The sequence below is a fragment of the Taudactylus pleione genome, unplaced genomic scaffold, assembly GCF_031769625.1.
Source record: "Taudactylus pleione unplaced genomic scaffold, aTauple2 ptg000050l, whole genome shotgun sequence".
NCBI lineage: Eukaryota > Metazoa > Chordata > Amphibia > Anura > Myobatrachidae > Taudactylus > Taudactylus pleione.
This window is the reverse complement of record NW_028284452.1, coordinates 2,234,702-2,252,950: the sequence shown is the minus strand read 5'-3', so window position 1 is coordinate 2,252,950 and position 18,249 is coordinate 2,234,702. Positions and strand designations below refer to the sequence as shown.

Sequence of the window (18,249 nt, the reverse complement as noted above, 5' to 3'; positions counted from 1 at the left end):
TATAATATTGCAGCAAATCAAAATATAGAAAAAGCTACGTTGCATATCTAAATTAAAATCAACTAATCAAAAATATGCCATATCAAAATTGTATCTACCTTAGAACTCAAAAATTAACAGATTTATCTACTAACAATTGGGCTTAATTTTGCACATTCTAATGTACCAAATGTATTTGATATTTTGCTAGATATAGCTTTAAAACATCAACACTTTTTCACTTTTCAAATTTAGCTTGTTTTTTTAACTGTTTAATTGTTCAAGAAATAATGGAGCCCAAATATAATCTTGTAGCAAACCAAAATATGGAAAGCTAATTTCTTTATGTAAATTAAAATCAAATAATCAAAAATATACCATATCAAAACACAATTTGTCTTGTATCTACCTTAAAACTCACAGATTAACAGATTAATCTCCTAACAATTGATCTTAATTTTGCACCTTCTAGTGTGCCAAATGTCTTTGATATTTTGCTAGATATACAAACATTTCTTACAATGTTGACATTGAATATGCATTTCCAATCAATAAAAGCTAATCAGTGTGGCTGCTAAGAGTGACTGGGCTTAGGCTCAATGAATGGAAGAAAATTTGTGAATGATAAAAAAGAGAACAGACTCCCAAATATTTTGATGCACTAATGCCTGTTCTCACTCTTAGCATCACTAGCTGCAAGATTTGGTAAAATTTGAAGAAAAAGAAAACATCAATCTGCACATAGTTGGCAGGATTTGAAGCTACGTGGGGAGACCCCAATGGATTTCTAGTCCATCGCCTTTACCACTTGGCCACAACAACCTCACATGTGCTAAAGTGCTTAATTTAACATAATTAGGAGAAGGGTTTATGTTTTGCATGGTTTGCATGGTTTAGAATGTGTAAAATTACATAAATTGCCATCTAAGAAAATTAAAAAAAAAATTGTTTCCATCGAGCCGGAATTGAACCAGCAACCTAAGGATTGCTGTTTCCTTTGAGCCGGAATTGAACCAGCAACCTAAGGATTGCTGTACCAAACTCCTCTACAGTCCTCCGCTCTACCAGCTGAGCTATCAAAGGTTCCCTATAGATATCATCTGCACTATATCTGATGGAGAGGACATGTAAAACCTTTCACTATCTAAAACTTACCCAATAAAGTAATTAAACTAGACAAAAGTTATTTATATGTTTATTCCTGTTTTGCATAATCATCACAAATAATCATGTTTAATGATTTGCTAAATATCACCAGAAGTTTAACTTAAATTTGTTATTTTTCTATCATCTGGCAACAGCTAGTTTAGAAAGCAGTTTTCATAGTTCTTCCATCTGTAGACACATTTACATCAAGATTAGAGATACTTTAAAATATCAACACTTTTTCACTTTTCAAATTTAGCTTGTTTTTTTAAGTTTTTAATTGTTCAAGAAATAATTGGGCCCAAATATAATATTGCAGCAAAATAAAATATAGAAAAAGCTACGTTGCATATCTAAATTAAAATGAACTAATCAAAAATATGCCATATCAAAATTGTATCTACCTTTGACCTCACAAATTAACAGATTTATCTACTAACAATTGGGCTTAATTTTGCACATTCTAATGTACCAAATGTATTTGATATTTTGCTAGATATAGCTTTAAAACATCAACACTTTTTCACTTTTCAAATTTAGCTTGTTTTTTTAACTGTTTAATTGTTCAAGAAATAATGGAGCCCAAATATAATCTTGCAGCAAACCAAAATATGGAAAGCTAATTTCTTTATGTAAATTAAAATCAAATAATCAAAAATATACCATATCAAAACACAATTTGTCTTGTATCTACCTTAAAACTCACAGATTAACAGATTAATCTCCTAACAATTGATCTTAATTTTGCACCTTCTAGTGTGCCAAATGTCTTTGATATTTTGCTAGATATACAAACATTTCTTTCAATGTTGACATTGAATATGCATTTCCAATCAATAAAAGCTAATCAGTGTGGCTGCTAAGAGTGACTGGGCTTAGGCTCAATGAATGGAAGAAAATTTGTGAATGATAAAAAAGAGAACAGACTCCCAAATATTTTGATGCACTAATGCCTGTTCTCACTCTTAGCATCACTAGCTGCAAGATTTGGTAAAATTTGAAGAAAAAGAAAACATCAATCTGCACGTAGTTGGCAGGATTTGAAGCTACGTGGGGAGACCCCAATGGATTTCTAGTCCATCGCCTTTACCACTTGGCCACAACTACCTCACATGTGCTAAAGTGCTTAATTTAACATAATTAGGAGAAGGGTTTATGTTTTGCATGGTTTGCATGGTTTAGAATGTGTAAAATTACATAAATGGCCATCTAACATAATTAAAAAAAATTGATCCTTTGAGCTGGAATTGAACCAGCGACTTAAGGATTGCTGTACCAAACTCCTCTACAGTCCTCCGCTCTACCAGCTGAGCTATCGAAGGTTCCCTATAGAAATCATCTGCACTATATCTGATGGAGTGGACATGTAAAACCTTTCACTATCTAAAACTTACCCAATAAAGTAATTAAGCTAGACAAAAGTTATTTATATGTTTATTCCTGTTTTGCATAATCATCACAAATAATCATGTTTAATGATTTGCTAAATATCACCAGAAGTTTAACTTAAATTTGTTATTTTTCTATCATCTGGCAACAGCTAGTTTAGAAAGCAGTTTTCATAAATCTTCCATCTGTAGCCACATTTACATCAAGATTAGAGATACTTTAAAATATCAACACTTTTTCACTTTCAAATTTAGCTTGTTTTTTTAAGTGTTTAATTGTTCAAGAAATAATGGGGCCCAAATATAATATTGCATCAAAACAAAATATAGAAAAAGCTACGTTGCATATCTAAATTAAAATCAACTAATCAAAAATATGCCATATCAAAATTGTATCTACCTTTGAACTCACAAATTAACAGATTTATCTACTAACAATTGGGCTTAATTTTGCACATTCTAATGTACCAAATGTATTTGATATTTTGCTAGATATAGCTTTAAAACATCAACACTTTTTCACTTTTCAAATTTAGCTTGTTTTTTTAACTGTTTAATTGTTCAAGAAATAATGGAGCCCAAATATAATCTTGTAGCAAACCAAAATATGGAAAGCTAATTTCTTTATGTAAATTAAAATCAAATAATCAAAAATATACCATATCAAAACACAATTTGTCTTGTATCTACCTTAAAACTCACAGATTAACAGATTAATCTCCTAACAATTGATCTTAATTTTGCACCTTCTAGTGTGCCAAATGTCTTTGATATTTTGCTAGATATACAAACATTTCTTTCAATGTTGACATTGAATATGCATTTCCAATCAATAAAAGCTAATCAGTGTGGCTGCTAAGAGTGACTGGGCTTAGGCTCAATGAATGGAAGAAAATGTGTGAATGATAAAAAAGAGAACAGACTCCCAAATATTTTGATGCACTAATGCCTGTTCTCACTCTTAGCATCACTAGCTGCAAGATTTGGTAAAATTTGAAGAAAAAGAAAACATCAGTCTGCACATAGTCGGCAGGATTTGAAGCTACGTGGGGAGACCCCAATGGATTTCTAGTCCATCGCCTTTACCACTTGGCCACAACTACCTCACATGTGCTAAAGTGCTTAATTTAACATAATTAGGAGAAGGGTTTATGTTTTGCATGGTTTGCATGGTTTAGAATGTGTAAAATTACATAAATGGCCATCTAAGAAAATTAAAAAAAAATTGTTTCCATCGAGCCGGAATTGAACCAGCAACCTAAGGATTGCTGTACCAAACTTCTCTACAGTCCTCCGCTCTACCAGCGGAGGACTGTAGAGATAGAAATCATCTGCACTATATCTGATGGAGTGGACATGTAAAACCTTTCACTATCTAAAACTTACCCAATAAAGTAATTAAACTAGACAAAAGTTATTTATATGTTTATTCCTGTTTTGCATAATCATCACAAATAATCATGTTTAATGATTTGCTAAATATCACCAGAAGTTTAACTTAAATTTGTTATTTTTCTATCATCTGGCAACAGCTAGTTTAGAAAGCAGTTTTCATAGATCTTCCATCTGTAGCCACATTTACATCAAGATTAGAGATACTTTAAAATATCAACACTTTTTCACTTTTCAAATTTAGCTTGTTTTTTTAAGTGTTTAATTGTTCAAGAAATAATGGGGCCCAAATATAATATTGCAGCAAATCAAAATATAGAAAAAGCTACGTTGCATATCTAAATTAAAATCAACTAATCAAAAATATGCCATATCAAAATTGTATCTACCTTAGAACTCAAAAATTAACAGATTTATCTACTAACAATTGGGCTTAATTTTGCACATTCTAATGTACCAAATGTATTTGATATTTTGCTAGATATAGCTTTAAAACATCAACACTTTTTCACTTTTCAAATTTAGCTTGTTTTTTTAACTGTTTAATTGTTCAAGAAATAATGGAGCCCAAATATAATCTTGTAGCAAACCAAAATATGGAAAGCTAATTTCTTTATGTAAATTAAAATCAAATAATCAAAAATATACCATATCAAAACACAATTTGTCTAGTATCTACCTTAAAACTCACAGATTAACAGATTAATCTCCTAACAATTGATCTTAATTTTGCACCTTCTAGTGTGCCAAATGTCTTTGATATTTTGCTAGATATACAAACATTTCTTTCAATGTTGACATTGAATATGCATTTCCAATCAATAAAAGCTAATCAGTGTGGCTGCTAAGAGTGACTGGGCTTAGGCTCAATGAATGGAAGAAAATGTGTGAATGATAAAAAAGAGAACAGACTCCCAAATATTTTGATGCACTAATGCCTGTTCTCACTCTTAGCATCACTAGCTGCAAGATTTGGTAAAATTTGAAGAAAAAGAAAACATAAATCTGCACGTAGTTGGCAGGGTTTGAAGCTACGTGGGGAGACCCCAATGGATTTCTAGTCCATCGCCTTAATCACTCAGCCACAACTACCTCACATGTGCTAAAGTGTTTATTTTAACATAATTAGGAGAAGGGTTTATGTTTTGCATGGTTTGCATGGTTTAGAATGTGTAAAATTACATAAATGGCCATCTAAGATAATTAAAAAAAATTGTTTCCTTCAAGCCGGAATTGAACCAGCGACCTAGGGATTGCTGTACCAAACTCCTCTACAGTCCTCCGCTCTACCAGCTGAGCTATCGAAGGTTCCCTATAGAAATCATCTGCACTATATCTGATGGAGTGGACATGTAAAACCTTTCACTATCTAAAACTTACCCAATAAAGTAATTAAACTAGACAAAAGTTATTTATATGTTTATTCCTGTTTTGCATAATCATCACAAATAATCATGTTTAATGATTTGCTAAATATCACCAGAAGTTTAACTTAAATTTGTTATTTTTCTATCATCTGGCAACAGCTAGTTTAGAAAGCAGTTTTCATAGATCTTCCATCTGTATCCACATTTACATCAAGATTAGAGATACTTTAAAATATCAACACTTTTTCACTTTTCAAATTTAGCTTGTTTTTTTAAGTGTTTAATTGTTCAAGAAATAATGGGGCCCAAATATAATATTGCAGCAAAACAAAATATAGAAAAAGCTACGTTGCATATGTAAATTAAAATCAACTAATCAAAAATATGCCATATCAAAATTGTATCTACCTTAGAACTCACAAATTAACAGATTTATCTACTAACAATTGGGCTTAATTTTGCACATTCTAATGTACCAAATGTATTTGATATTTTGCTAGATATAGCTTTAAAACATCAACACTTTTTCACTTTTCAAATTTAGCTTGTTTTTTTAACTGTTTAATTGTTCAAGAAATAATGGAGCCCAAATATAATCTTGTAGCAAACCAAAATATGGAAAGCTAATTTCTTTATGTAAATTAAAATCAAATAATCAAAAATATACCATATCAAAACACAATTTGTCTTGTATCTACCTTAAAACTCACAGTTTAACAGATTAATATCCTAACAATTGATCTTAATTTTGCACCTTCTAGTGTGCCAAATGTCTTTGATATTTTGCTAGATATACAAACATTTCTTTCAATGATGACATTGAATATGCATTTCCAATCAATAAAAGCTAATCAGTGTGGCTGCTAAGAGTGACTGGGCTTAGGCTCAATGAATGGAAGAAAATGTGTGAATGATAAAAAAGAGAACAGACTCCCAAATATTTTGATGCACTAATGCCTGTTCTCACTCTTAGCATCACTAGCTGCAAGATTTGGTAAAATTTGAAGAAAAAGAAAACATAAATCTGCACGTAGTTGGCAGGGTTTGAAGCTACGTGGGGAGACCCCAATGGATTTCTAGTCCATCGCCTTAATCACTCGGCCACAACTACCTCACATGTGCTAAAGTGTTTATTTTAACATAATTAGGAGAAGGGTTTATGTTTTGCATGGTTTGCATGGTTTAGAATGTGTAAAATTACATAAATGGCCATCTAAGATAATTAAAAAAAATTGTTTCCTTCAAGCCGATATTGAACCAGCAACCTAAGGATTGCTGTTTCCTTTGAGCCGGAATTGAACCAGCAACCTAAGGATTGCTGTACCAAACTCCTCTACAGTCCTCCGCTCTAACAGCTGAGCTATCAAAGGTTCCCTATAGATATCATCTGCACTATATCTGATGGAGAGGACATGTAAAACCTTTCACTATCTAAAACTTACCCAATAAAGTAATTAAACTAGACAAAAGTTATTTATATGTTTATTCCTGTTTTGCATAATCATCACAAATAATCATGTTTAATGATTTGCTAAATATCACCAGAAGTTTAACTTAAATTTGTTATTTTTCTATCATCTGGCAACAGCTAGTTTAGAAAGCAGTTTTCATAGATCTTCCATCTGTAGACACATTTACATCAAGATTAGAGATACTTTAAAATATCAACACTTTTTCACTTTTCAAATTTAGCTTGTTTTTTTAAGTGTTTAATTGTTCAAGAAATAATGGGGCCCAAATATAATATTGCAGCAAAACAAAATATAGAAAAAGCTACGTTGCATATGTAAATTAAAATCAACTAATCAAAAATATGCCATATCAAAATTGTATCTACCTTAGAACTCACAAATTAACAGATTTATCTACTAACAATTGGGCTTAATTTTGCACATTCTAATGTACCAAATGTATTTGATATTTTGCTAGATATAGCTTTAAAACATCAACACTTTTTCACTTTTCAAATTTAGCTTGTTTTTTTAACTGTTTAATTGTTCAAGAAATAATGGAGCCCAAATATAATCTTGTAGCAAACCAAAATATGGAAAGCTAATTTCTTTATGTAAATTAAAATCAAATAATCAAAAATATACCATATCAAAACACAATTTGTCTTGTATCTACCTTAAAACTCACAGTTTAACAGATTAATATCCTAACAATTGATCTTAATTTTGCACCTTCTAGTGTGCCAAATGTCTTTGATATTTTGCTAGATATACAAACATTTCTTTCAATGATGACATTGAATATGCATTTCCAATCAATAAAAGCTAATCAGTGTGGCTGCTAAGAGTGACTGGGCTTAGGCTCAATGAATGGAAGAAAATGTGTGAATGATAAAAAAGAGAACAGACTCCCAAATATTTTGATGCACTAATGCCTGTTCTCACTCTTAGCATCACTAGCTGCAAGATTTGGTAAAATTTGAAGAAAAAGAAAACATAAATCTGCACGTAGTTGGCAGGGTTTGAAGCTACGTGGGGAGACCCCAATGGATTTCTAGTCCATCGCCTTAATCACTCGGCCACAACTACCTCACATGTGCTAAAGTGTTTATTTTAACATAATTAGGAGAAGGGTTTATGTTTTGCATGGTTTGCATGGTTTAGAATGTGTAAAATTACATAAATGGCCATCTAAGATAATTAAAAAAAATTGTTTCCTTCAAGCCGATATTGAACCAGCAACCTAAGGATTGCTGTTTCCTTTGAGCTGGAATTGAACCAGCAACCTAAGGATTGCTGTACCAAACTCCTCTACAGTCCTCCGCTCTAACAGCTGAGCTATCAAAGGTTCCCTATAGATATCATCTGCACTATATCTGATGGAGAGGACATGTAAAACCTTTCACTATCTAAAACTTACCCAATAAAGTAATTAAACTAGACAAAAGTTATTTATATGTTTATTCCTGTTTTGCATAATCATCACAAATAATCATGTTTAATGATTTGCTAAATATCACCAGAAGTTTAACTTAAATTTGTTATTTTTCTATCATCTGGCAACAGCTAGTTTAGAAAGCAGTTTTCATAGATCTTCCATCTGTAGACACATTTACATCAAGATTAGAGATACTTTAAAATATCAACACTTTTTCACTTTTCAAATTTAGCTTGTATTTTTAAGTTTTTAATTGTTCAAGAAATAATTGGGCCCAAATATAATATTGCAGCAAAATAAAATATAGAAAAAGCTACGTTGCATATCTAAATTAAAATCAACTAATCAAAAATCTGCCATATCAAAATTGTATCTACCTTTGAACTCACAAATTAACAGATTTATCTACTAACAATTGGGCTTAATTTTGCACATTCTAATGTACCAAATGTATTTGATATTTTGCTAGATATAGCTTTAAAACATCAACACTTTTTCACTTTTCAAATTTAGCTTGTTTTTTTAACTGTCTAATTGTTCAAGAAATAATGGAGCCCAAATATAATCTTGCAGCAAACCAAAATATGGAAAGCTTATTTCTTTATGTAAATTAAAATCAACTAATCAAAAATATGCCATATCAAAACACAATTTGTCTTGTATCTACCTTAGAACTCACAGATTAACAGATTAATCTCCTAGCAATTGATGTTAATTTTGCACCTTCTAGTGTGCCAAATGTCTTTGATATTTTGCTAGATATACAAACATTTCTTTCAATGTTGACATTGAATATGCATTTCCAATCAATAAAAGCTAATCAGTGTGGCTGCTAAGAGTGACTGGGCTTAGGCTCAATGAATGGAAGAAAATGTGTGAATGATAAAAAAGAGAACAGACTCCCAAATATTTTGATGCACTAATGCCTGTTCTCACTCTTAGCATCACTAGCTGCAAGATTTGGTAAAATTTGAAGAAAAAGAAAACATAAATCTGCACGTAGTTGGCAGGGTTTGAAGCTACGTGGGGAGACCCCAATGGATTTCTAGTCCATCGCCTTAACCACTCGACCAAAACTACCTCACATGTGCTAAAGTGTTTATTTTAACATAATTAGGAGAAGGGTTTATGTTTTGCATGGTTTGCATGGTTTAGAATGTGTAAAATTACATAAATGGCCATCTAAAATAATTAAAAAAAATTGATCCTTTGAGCTGGAATTGAACCAGCGACTTAAGGTTTGCTGTACCAAACTCCTCTACAGTCCTCCGCTCTACCAGCTGAGCTATCGAAGGTTCCCTATAGAAATCATCTGCACTATATCTGATGGAGTGGACATGTAAAACCTTTCACTATCTAAAACTTACCCAATAAAATAATTAAACTAGACAAAAGTTATTTATATGTTTATTCCTGTTTTGCATAATCATCACAAATAATCATGTTTAATGATTTGCTAAATATCACCAGAAGTTTAACTTAAATTTGTTATTTTTCTATCATCTGGCAACAGCTAGTTTAGAAAGCAGTTTTCATAGATCTTCCATCTGTATCCACATTTACATCAAGATTAGAGATACATTAAAATATCAACACTTTTTCACTTTTCAAATTTAGCTTGTTTTTTTAAGTGTTTAATTGTTCAAGAAATAATGGGGCCCAAATATAATATTGCAGCAAAACAAAATATAGAAAAAGCTACGTTGCATATGTAAATTAAAATCAACTAATCAAAAATATGCCATATCAAAATTGTATCTACCTTAGAACTCACAAATTAACAGATTTATCTACTAACAATTGGGCTTAATTTTGCACATTCTAATGTACCAAATGTATTTGATATTTTGCTAGATATAGCTTTAAAACATCAACACTTTTTCACTTTTCAAATTTAGCTTGTTTTTTTAACTGTTTAATTGTTCAAGAAATAATGGAGCCCAAATATAATCTTGTAGCAAACCAAAATATGGAAAGCTAATTTCTTTATGTAAATTAAAATCAACTAATCAAAAATATACCATATCAAAACACAATTTGTCTTGTATCTACCTTAAAACTCACAGATTAACAGATTAATCTCCTAACAATTGATCTTAATTTTGCACCTTCTAGTGTGCCAAATGTCTTTGATATTTTGCTAGATATACAAACATTTCTTACAATGTTGACATTGAATATGCATTTCCAATCAATAAAAGCTAATCAGTGTGGCTGCTAAGAGTGACTGGGCTTAGGCTCAATGAATGGAAGAAAATTTGTGAATGATAAAAAAGAGAACAGACTCCCAAATATTTTGATGCACTAATGCCTGTTCTCACTCTTAGCATCACTAGCTGCAAGATTTGGTAAAATTTGAAGAAAAAGAAAACATAAATCTGCACGTAGTTGGCAGGGTTTGAAGCTACGTGGGGAGACCCCAATGGATTTCTAGTCCATCGCCTTAATCACTCGGCCACAACTACCTCACATGTGCTAAAGTGTTTATTTTAACATAATTAGGAGAAGGGTTTATGTTTTGCATGGTTTGCATGGTTTAGAATGTGTAAAATTACATAAATGGCCATCTAAGATAATTAAAAAAAATTGTTTCCTTCAAGCTGGAATTGAACCAGCAACCTAAGGATTGCTGTTTCCTTTGAGCCGGAATTGAACCAGCAACCTAAGGATTGCTGTACCAAACTCCTCTACAGTCCTCCGCTCTAACAGCTGAGCTATCAAAGGTTCCCTATAGATATCATCTGCATTATATCTGATGGAGAGGACATGTAAAACCTTTCACTATCTAAAACTTACCCAATAAAGTAAATAAACTAGACAAAAGTTATTTATATGTTTATTCCTGTTTTGCATAATCATCACAAATAATCATGTTTAATGATTTGCTAAATATCACCAGAAGTTTAACTTAAATTTGTTATTTTTCTATCATCTGGCAACAGCTAGTTTAGAAAGCAGTTTTCATAGATCTTCCATCTGTAGACACATTTACATCAAGATTAGAGATACTTTAAAATATCAACACTTTTTCACTTTTCAAATTTAGCTTGTTTTTTTAAGTTTTTAATTGTTCAAGAAATAATGGGGCCCAAATATAATATTGCAGCAAAACAAAATATAGAAAAAGCTACGTTGCATATGTAAATTAAAATCAACTAATCAAAAATATGCCATATCAAAATTGTATCTACCTTAGAACTCACAAATTAACAGATTTATCTACTAACAATTGGGCTTAATTTTGCACATTCTAATGTACCAAATGTATTTGATATTTTGCTAGATATAGCTTTAAAACATCAACACTTTTTCACTTTTCAAATTTAGCTTGTTTTTTTAACTGTTTAATTGTTCAAGAAATAATGGAGCCCAAATATAATCTTGTAGCAAACCAAAATATGGAAAGCTAATTTCTTTATGTAAATTAAAATCAACTAATCAAAAATATACCATATCAAAACACAATTTGTCTTGTATCTACCTTAAAACTCACAGATTAACAGATTAATCTCCTAACAATTGATCTTAATTTTGCACCTTCTAGTGTGCCAAATGTCTTTGATATTTTGCTAGATATACAAACATTTCTTACAATGTTGACATTGAATATGCATTTCCAATCAATAAAAGCTAATCAGTGTGGCTGCTAAGAGTGACTGGGCTTAGGCTCAATGAATGGAAGAAAATTTGTGAATGATAAAAAAGAGAACAGACTCCCAAATATTTTGATGCACTAATGCCTGTTCTCACTCTTAGCATCACTAGCTGCAAGATTTGGTAAAATTTGAAGAAAAAGAAAACATAAATCTGCACGTAGTTGGCAGGGTTTGAAGCTACGTGGGGAGACCCCAATGGATTTCTAGTCCATCGCCTTAATCACTCGGCCACAACTACCTCACATGTGCTAAAGTGTTTATTTTAACATAATTAGGAGAAGGGTTTATGTTTTGCATGGTTTGCATGGTTTAGAATGTGTAAAATTACATAAATGGCCATCTAAGATAATTAAAAAAAATTGTTTCCTTCAAGCTGGAATTGAACCAGCAACCTAAGGATTGCTGTTTCCTTTGAGCCGGAATTGAACCAGCAACCTAAGGATTGCTGTACCAAACTCCTCTACAGTCCTCCGCTCTAACAGCTGAGCTATCAAAGGTTCCCTATAGATATCATCTGCATTATATCTGATGGAGAGGACATGTAAAACCTTTCACTATCTAAAACTTACCCAATAAAGTAAATAAACTAGACAAAAGTTATTTATATGTTTATTCCTGTTTTGCATAATCATCACAAATAATCATGTTTAATGATTTGCTAAATATCACCAGAAGTTTAACTTAAATTTGTTATTTTTCTATCATCTGGCAACAGCTAGTTTAGAAAGCAGTTTTCATAGATCTTCCATCTGTAGACACATTTACATCAAGATTAGAGATACTTTAAAATATCAACACTTTTTCACTTTTCAAATTTAGCTTGTTTTTTTAAGTTTTTAATTGTTCAAGAAATAATGGGGCCCAAATATAATATTGCAGCAAAACAAAATATAGAAAAAGCTACGTTGCATATGTAAATTAAAATCAACTAATCAAAAATATGCCATATCAAAATTGTATCTACCTTAGAACTCACAAATTAACAGATTTATCTACTAACAATTGGGCTTAATTTTGCACATTCTAATGTACCAAATGTATTTGATATTTTGCTAGATATAGCTTTAAAACATCAACACTTTTTCACTTTTCAAATTTAGCTTGTTTTTTTAACTGTTTAATTGTTCAAGAAATAATGGAGCCCAAATATAATCTTGTAGCAAACCAAAATATGGAAAGCTAATTTCTTTATGTAAATTAAAATCAACTAATCAAAAATATACCATATCAAAACACAATTTGTCTTGTATCTACCTTAAAACTCACAGATTAACAGATTAATCTCCTAACAATTGATCTTAATTTTGCACCTTCTAGTGTGCCAAATGTCTTTGATATTTTGCTAGATATACAAACATTTCTTACAATGTTGACATTGAATATGCATTTCCAATCAATAAAAGCTAATCAGTGTGGCTGCTAAGAGTGACTGGGCTTAGGCTCAATGAATGGAAGAAAATTTGTGAATGATAAAAAAGAGAACAGACTCCCAAATATTTTGATGCACTAATGCCTGTTCTCACTCTTAGCATCACTAGCTGCAAGATTTGGTAAAATTTGAAGAAAAAGAAAACATAAATCTGCACGTAGTTGGCAGGGTTTGAAGCTACGTGGGGAGACCCCAATGGATTTCTAGTCCATCACCTTAATCACTCGGCCACAACTACCTCACATGTGCTAAAGTGTTTATTTTAACATAATTAGGAGAAGGGTTTATGTTTTGCATGGTTTGCATGGTTTAGAATGTGTAAAATTACATAAATGGCCATCTAAGATAATTAAAAAAAATTGTTTCCTTCAAGCTGGAATTGAACCAGCAACCTAAGGATTGCTGTTTCCTTTGAGCCGGAATTGAACCAGCAACCTAAGGATTGCTGTACCAAACTCCTCTACAGTCCTCCGCTCTAACAGCTGAGCTATCAAAGGTTCCCTATAGATATCATCTGCATTATATCTGATGGAGAGGACATGTAAAACCTTTCACTATCTAAAACTTACCCAATAAAGTAAATAAACTAGACAAAAGTTATTTATATGTTTATTCCTGTTTTGCATAATCATCACAAATAATCATGTTTAATGATTTGCTAAATATCACCAGAAGTTTAACTTAAATTTGTTATTTTTCTATCATCTGGCAACAGCTAGTTTAGAAAGCAGTTTTCATAGATCTTCCATCTGTAGACACATTTACATCAAGATTAGAGATACTTTAAAATATCAACACTTTTTCACTTTTCAAATTTAGCTTGTTTTTTTAAGTTTTTAATTGTTCAAGAAATAATTGGGCCCAAATATAATATTGCAGCAAAATAAAATATAGAAAAAGCTACGTTGCATATCTAAATTAAAATCAACTAATCAAAAATCTGCCATATCAAAATTGTATCTACCTTTGAACTCACAAATTAACAGATTTATCTACTAACAATTGGGCTTAATTTTGCACATTCTAATGTACCAAATGTATTTGATATTTTGCTAGATATAGCTTTAAAACATCAACACTTTTTCACTTTTCAAATTTAGCTTGTTTTTTTAACTGTTTAATTGTTCAAGAAATAAAGGAGCCCAAATATAATCTTGTAGCAAACCAAAATATGGAAAGCTAATTTCTTTATGTAAATTAAAATCAAATAATCAAAAATATACCATATCAAAACACAATTTGTCTTGTATCTACCTTAAAACTCACAGATTAACAGATTAATCTCCTAACAATTGATCTTAATTTTGCACCTTCTAGTGTGCCAAATGTCTTTGATATTTTGCTAGATATACAAACATTTCTTACAATGTTGACATTGAATATGCATTTCCAATCAATAAAAGCTAATCAGTGTGGCTGCTAAGAGTGACTGGGCTTAGGCTCAATGAATGGAAGAAAATTTGTGAATGATAAAAAAGAGAACAGACTCCCAAATATTTTGATGCACTAATGCCTGTTCTCACTCTTAGCATCACTAGCTGCAAGATTTGGTAAAATTTGAAGAAAAAGAAAACATCAATCTGCACATAGTTGGCAGGATTTGAAGCTACGTGGGGAGACCCCAATGGATTTCTAGTCCATCGCCTTTACCACTTGGCCACAACTACCTCACATGTGCTAAAGTGCTTAATTTAACATAATTAGGAGAAGGGTTTATGTTTTGCATGGTTTGCATGGTTTAGAATGTGTAAAATTACATAAATGGCCATCTAAGAAAATGAAAAAAAAATTGTTTCCATCGAGCCGGAATTGAACCAGCAACCTAAGGATTGCTGTACCAAACTTCTCTACAGTCCTCCGCTCTACCAGCGGAGGACTGTAGAGATAGAAATCATCTGCACTATATCTGATGGAGTGGACATGTAAAACTTTTCACTATCTAAAACTTACCCAATAAAGTAATTAAACTAGACAAAAGTTATTTATATGTTTATTCCTGTTTTGCATAATCATCACAAATAATCATGTTTAATGATTTGCTAAATATCACCAGAAGTTTAACTTAAATTTGTTATTTTTCTATCATCTGGCAACAGCTAGTTTAGAAAGCAGTTTTCATAGATCTTCCATCTGTATCCACATTTACATCAAGATTAGAGATACTTTAAAATATCAACACTTTTTCACTTTTCAAATTTAGCTTGTTTTTTTAAGTGTTTAATTGTTCAAGAAATAATGGGGCCCAAATATAATATTGCAGCAAAACAAAATATAGAAAAAGCTACGTTGCATATGTAAATTAAAATCAACTAATCAAAAATATGCCATATCAAAATTGTATCTACCTTAGAACTCACAAATTAACAGATTTATCTACTAACAATTGGGCTTAATTTTGCACATTCTAATGTACCAAATGTATTTGATATTTTGCTAGATATAGCTTTAAAACATCAACACTTTTTCACTTTTCAAATTTAGCTTGTTTTTTTAACTGTTTAATTGTTCAAGAAATAATGGAGCCCAAATATAATCTTGTAGCAAACCAAAATATGGAAAGCTAATTTCTTTATGTAAATTAAAATCAACTAATCAAAAATATACCATATCAAAACACAATTTGTCTTGTATCTACCTTAAAACTCACAGATTAACAGATTAATCTCCTAACAATTGATCTTAATTTTGCACCTTCTAGTGTGCCAAATGTCTTTGATATTTTGCTAGATATACAAACATTTCTTACAATGTTGACATTGAATATGCATTTCCAATCAATAAAAGCTAATCAGTGTGGCTGCTAAGAGTGACTGGGCTTAGGCTCAATGAATGGAAGAAAATTTGTGAATGATAAAAAAGAGAACAGACTCCCAAATATTTTGATGCACTAATGCCTGTTCTCACTCTTAGCATCACTAGCTGCAAGATTTGGTAAAATTTGAAGAAAAAGAAAACATAAATCTGCACGTAGTTGGCAGGGTTTGAAGCTACGTGGGGAGACCCCAATGGATTTCTAGTCCATCGCCTTAATCACTCGGCCACAACTACCTCACATGTGCTAAAGTGTTTATTTTAACATAATTAGGAGAAGGGTTTATGTTTTGCATGGTTTGCATGGTTTAGAATGTGTAAAATTACATAAATGGCCATCTAAGATAATTAAAAAAAATTGTTTCCTTCAAGCTGGAATTGAACCAGCAACCTAAGGATTGCTGTTTCCTTTGAGCCGGAATTGAACCAGCAACCTAAGGATTGCTGTACCAAACTCCTCTACAGTCCTCCGCTCTAACAGCTGAGCTATCAAAGGTTCCCTATAGATATCATCTGCATTATATCTGATGGAGAGGACATGTAAAACCTTTCACTATCTAAAACTTACCCAATAAAGTAAATAAACTAGACAAAAGTTATTTATATGTTTATTCCTGTTTTGCATAATCATCACAAATAATCATGTTTAATGATTTGCTAAATATCACCAGAAGTTTAACTTAAATTTGTTATTTTTCTATCATCTGGCAACAGCTAGTTTAGAAAGCAGTTTTCATAGATCTTCCATCTGTAGACACATTTACATCAAGATTAGAGATACTTTAAAATATCAACACTTTTTCACTTTTCAAATTTAGCTTGTTTTTTTAAGTTTTTAATTGTTCAAGAAATAATTGGGCCCAAATATAATATTGCAGCAAAATAAAATATAGAAAAAGCTACGTTGCATATCTAAATTAAAATCAACTAATCAAAAATCTGCCATATCAAAATTGTATCTACCTTTGAACTCACAAATTAACAGATTTATCTACTAACAATTGGGCTTAATTTTGCACATTCTAATGTACCAAATGTATTTGATATTTTGCTAGATATAGCTTTAAAACATCAACACTTTTTCACTTTTCAAATTTAGCTTTTTTTTTTAACTGTTTAATTGTTCAAGAAATAAAGGAGCCCAAATATAATCTTGTAGCAAACCAAAATATGGAAAGCTAATTTCTTTATGTAAATTAAAATCAAATAATCAAAAATATACCATATCAAAACACAATTTGTCTTGTATCTACCTTAAAACTCACAGATTAACAGATTAATCTCCTAACAATTGATCTTAATTTTGCACCTTCTAGTGTGCCAAATGTCTTTGATATTTTGCTAGATATACAAACATTTCTTACAATGTTGACATTGAATATGCATTTCCAATCAATAAAAGCTAATCAGTGTGGCTGCTAAGAGTGACTGGGCTTAGGCTCAATGAATGGAAGAAAATTTGTGAATGATAAAAAAGAGAACAGACTCCCAAATATTTTGATGCACTAATGCCTGTTCTCACTCTTAGCATCACTAGCTGCAAGATTTGGTAAAATTTGAAGAAAAAGAAAACATCAATCTGCACATAGTTGGCAGGATTTGAAGCTACGTGGGGAGACCCCAATGGATTTCTAGTCCATCGCCTTTACCACTTGGCCACAACTACCTCACATGTGCTAAAGTGCTTAATTTAACATAATTAGGAGAAGGGTTTATGTTTTGCATGGTTTGCATGGTTTAGAATGTGTAAAATTACATAAATGGCCATCTAAGAAAATGAAAAAAAAATTGTTTCCATCGAGCCGGAATTGAACCAGCAACCTAAGGATTGCTGTACCAAACTTCTCTACAGTCCTCCGCTCTACCAGCGGAGGACTGTAGAGATAGAAATCATCTGCACTATATCTGATGGAGTGGACATGTAAAACTTTTCACTATCTAAAACTTACCCAATAAAGTAATTAAACTAGACAAAAGTTATTTATATGTTTATTCCTGTTTTGCATAATCATCACAAATAATCATGTTTAATGATTTGCTAAATATCACCAGAAGTTTAACTTAAATTTGTTATTTTTCTATCATCTGGCAACAGCTAGTTTAGAAAGCAGTTTTCATAGATCTTCCATCTGTAGACACATTTACATCAAGATTAGAGATACTTTAAAATATCAACACTTTTTCACTTTTCA

The 18,249-nt window shown here is 31.4% G+C and overlaps 19 non-coding genes across 19 annotated transcripts; all 19 read right to left on the bottom strand.

Annotated features, from left to right (window-relative positions):
• Positions 1-972: 972 nt before the first annotated feature.
• Positions 973-1,062, bottom strand: TRNAY-GUA (transfer RNA tyrosine (anticodon GUA)). Its single transcript is given in 2 exon segments — positions 973-1,008; positions 1,026-1,062. It is a non-coding gene; the product is annotated as a tRNA-Tyr (tRNA).
• A 1,088-nt stretch (positions 1,063-2,150) lies between these two features.
• Positions 2,151-2,232, bottom strand: TRNAS-AGA (transfer RNA serine (anticodon AGA)). The gene has a single exon. It is a non-coding gene; the product is annotated as a tRNA-Ser (tRNA).
• A 125-nt stretch (positions 2,233-2,357) lies between these two features.
• TRNAY-GUA (transfer RNA tyrosine (anticodon GUA)) lies at positions 2,358-2,447 on the bottom strand. The gene is given in 2 exon segments: positions 2,358-2,393; positions 2,411-2,447. It is a non-coding gene; the product is annotated as a tRNA-Tyr (tRNA).
• Positions 2,448-3,534: 1,087 nt separating this feature from the next.
• Positions 3,535-3,616, bottom strand: TRNAS-AGA (transfer RNA serine (anticodon AGA)). Its single transcript has one exon. It is a non-coding gene; the product is annotated as a tRNA-Ser (tRNA).
• Positions 3,617-5,123: 1,507 nt separating this feature from the next.
• Positions 5,124-5,213, bottom strand: TRNAY-GUA (transfer RNA tyrosine (anticodon GUA)). The gene is given in 2 exon segments: positions 5,124-5,159; positions 5,177-5,213. It is a non-coding gene; the product is annotated as a tRNA-Tyr (tRNA).
• A 1,088-nt stretch (positions 5,214-6,301) lies between these two features.
• Positions 6,302-6,383, bottom strand: TRNAS-AGA (transfer RNA serine (anticodon AGA)). The gene has a single exon. It is a non-coding gene; the product is annotated as a tRNA-Ser (tRNA).
• A 169-nt stretch (positions 6,384-6,552) lies between these two features.
• TRNAY-GUA (transfer RNA tyrosine (anticodon GUA)) lies at positions 6,553-6,642 on the bottom strand. Its single transcript is given in 2 exon segments — positions 6,553-6,588; positions 6,606-6,642. It is a non-coding gene; the product is annotated as a tRNA-Tyr (tRNA).
• A 1,088-nt stretch (positions 6,643-7,730) lies between these two features.
• On the bottom strand, positions 7,731-7,812 carry TRNAS-AGA (transfer RNA serine (anticodon AGA)). The gene has a single exon. It is a non-coding gene; the product is annotated as a tRNA-Ser (tRNA).
• A 169-nt stretch (positions 7,813-7,981) lies between these two features.
• On the bottom strand, positions 7,982-8,071 carry TRNAY-GUA (transfer RNA tyrosine (anticodon GUA)). The gene is given in 2 exon segments: positions 7,982-8,017; positions 8,035-8,071. It is a non-coding gene; the product is annotated as a tRNA-Tyr (tRNA).
• A 2,473-nt stretch (positions 8,072-10,544) lies between these two features.
• On the bottom strand, positions 10,545-10,626 carry TRNAS-AGA (transfer RNA serine (anticodon AGA)). Its single transcript has one exon. It is a non-coding gene; the product is annotated as a tRNA-Ser (tRNA).
• A 169-nt stretch (positions 10,627-10,795) lies between these two features.
• On the bottom strand, positions 10,796-10,885 carry TRNAY-GUA (transfer RNA tyrosine (anticodon GUA)). The gene is given in 2 exon segments: positions 10,796-10,831; positions 10,849-10,885. It is a non-coding gene; the product is annotated as a tRNA-Tyr (tRNA).
• Positions 10,886-11,973: 1,088 nt separating this feature from the next.
• On the bottom strand, positions 11,974-12,055 carry TRNAS-AGA (transfer RNA serine (anticodon AGA)). The gene has a single exon. It is a non-coding gene; the product is annotated as a tRNA-Ser (tRNA).
• Positions 12,056-12,224: 169 nt separating this feature from the next.
• TRNAY-GUA (transfer RNA tyrosine (anticodon GUA)) lies at positions 12,225-12,314 on the bottom strand. The gene is given in 2 exon segments: positions 12,225-12,260; positions 12,278-12,314. It is a non-coding gene; the product is annotated as a tRNA-Tyr (tRNA).
• A 1,088-nt stretch (positions 12,315-13,402) lies between these two features.
• TRNAS-AGA (transfer RNA serine (anticodon AGA)) lies at positions 13,403-13,484 on the bottom strand. Its single transcript has one exon. It is a non-coding gene; the product is annotated as a tRNA-Ser (tRNA).
• Positions 13,485-13,653: 169 nt separating this feature from the next.
• TRNAY-GUA (transfer RNA tyrosine (anticodon GUA)) lies at positions 13,654-13,743 on the bottom strand. Its single transcript is given in 2 exon segments — positions 13,654-13,689; positions 13,707-13,743. It is a non-coding gene; the product is annotated as a tRNA-Tyr (tRNA).
• A 1,088-nt stretch (positions 13,744-14,831) lies between these two features.
• TRNAS-AGA (transfer RNA serine (anticodon AGA)) lies at positions 14,832-14,913 on the bottom strand. Its single transcript has one exon. It is a non-coding gene; the product is annotated as a tRNA-Ser (tRNA).
• Positions 14,914-16,212: 1,299 nt separating this feature from the next.
• TRNAS-AGA (transfer RNA serine (anticodon AGA)) lies at positions 16,213-16,294 on the bottom strand. Its single transcript has one exon. It is a non-coding gene; the product is annotated as a tRNA-Ser (tRNA).
• Positions 16,295-16,463: 169 nt separating this feature from the next.
• Positions 16,464-16,553, bottom strand: TRNAY-GUA (transfer RNA tyrosine (anticodon GUA)). The gene is given in 2 exon segments: positions 16,464-16,499; positions 16,517-16,553. It is a non-coding gene; the product is annotated as a tRNA-Tyr (tRNA).
• Positions 16,554-17,641: 1,088 nt separating this feature from the next.
• On the bottom strand, positions 17,642-17,723 carry TRNAS-AGA (transfer RNA serine (anticodon AGA)). Its single transcript has one exon. It is a non-coding gene; the product is annotated as a tRNA-Ser (tRNA).
• Positions 17,724-18,249: the final 526 nt, after the last annotated feature.